Raw genomic sequence first — 1,369 nt, 5'->3', positions numbered from 1 at the left:
CATTTGATCCTTTCAAAGAAAAGAAAAGAAAATTAAAGCAAGCAAGCAAGGAAGCAAGGAAAGAAGGAAAGAAAGAAAGAGCAAAGGAAAGGAAAGGAAAGAAAAAAATATTAACAGGTGTCAAAGATAGGAGCAGGAGTCAGCACAAATGGTATAAAAAGACTATTTGCAGAAGTAGTAGGAGAAAATTTCCCAAGCATGAGAAAACAATCTGAAATACAGAAAAGGGAGACACACAATTCCAATTAGCCATAACCAAAACGTACACCTAGACACATAATAATCAAGAACCCAGAAATTCAGCAAAAACCAGAATACTAAAAGCTATTAGAAATCTCAAACATGGCGCTGGAGAGGGTGCGGGGCTGGGCCCTCGCTGCCTTCAAACTACACAGCTTGCTGCTGCGAGGAGAAGCTATTAAGTACCTCCCAGAAGTTCTGCAGTCTGTCAATGAATTAGAGCTTGCAGATACTCTGGAAAAGATCACTGATGCAGTAAAAAGCAGCCCTTTGTCATTAAACATGATCGAATGGTCTGTAGTGGAAGCTGCGGTCCAGGAGTGCAGTCAGTCAGCTGAGGAAATGCTAGAGCATGTTTTCAATATCGGAGGAGCTTTTGATATTCTACGCTTTGTGTACAATTCAGAAAGAAAAAAATTTCTCCCTCTATTAATGACCAACCACCTGCACCAAATTTATTTGGAAGAGCAAGAGATAAAGCAGAGCTGTATCATGAATGATACACCATTTTGCATCAGAGGACCCACCAACACAAATTATTTACTCCTCCAGTGATCGGTTCTCACCTTGATGAAATGGGAAGCAAATTCCAGCTTAATACAATAGAAGCTTTACTGGGTAGTACAACCAAGATTGGAGATGTGATTGTCCTTGGAATGATAACCCAGTTAAAAGAGGGAAAAATTTTTTTTGGAAGATCCCATTGGAACAGTCCAGCTGGATCTTAGTAAAGGTCAGTTCCATAGCAGTCTATACACAGAGGTGTGCTTTGTCTTGGCAGAAGGTTGGTTTGAAGATCAAGTGTTCCATGTCAATGCTTTTGGATTTCCACCCACCAAGCCCATGAGTACTACTAGGGCATACCATGGAAATATTATTTTTTGTAGGGTCTTCTAATACATCTGTAAAGACTTCTGCAAAACTAAAACAACTTGAGGATGAAAATAAAGGTGCCATGTTTGTGTTTATATCTGATGTCTAGTTGGACCAAGTAGACAATGTTTTCTGGTTATTCACCAGCACCTACAACCTGCTTTATTCTGTATGGTAATTTTTCATAATCACCATATGGGAAAAATCAAGTTCAGGCTTTGAAAGATTCCCTAAAAACTTTGGCAGATATATATGT

At 39.2% G+C, this 1,369-nt stretch overlaps 1 pseudogene; it reads left to right on the top strand.

The window, feature by feature from the left end:
• The first annotated feature begins 341 nt into the window (after positions 1-341).
• The window catches only part of LOC101567354, a 21,337-nt pseudogene continuing 20,309 nt past the window's right edge, over positions 342-1,369 (top strand).

This window comes from Octodon degus, unplaced genomic scaffold, assembly GCF_000260255.1.
Source record: "Octodon degus isolate 3935 unplaced genomic scaffold, OctDeg1.0 scaffold00334, whole genome shotgun sequence".
In the NCBI taxonomy this organism is placed as follows: Eukaryota; Metazoa; Chordata; class Mammalia; order Rodentia; family Octodontidae; genus Octodon; species Octodon degus.
This window is presented reverse-complemented; position numbering and strand designations above follow the sequence as displayed.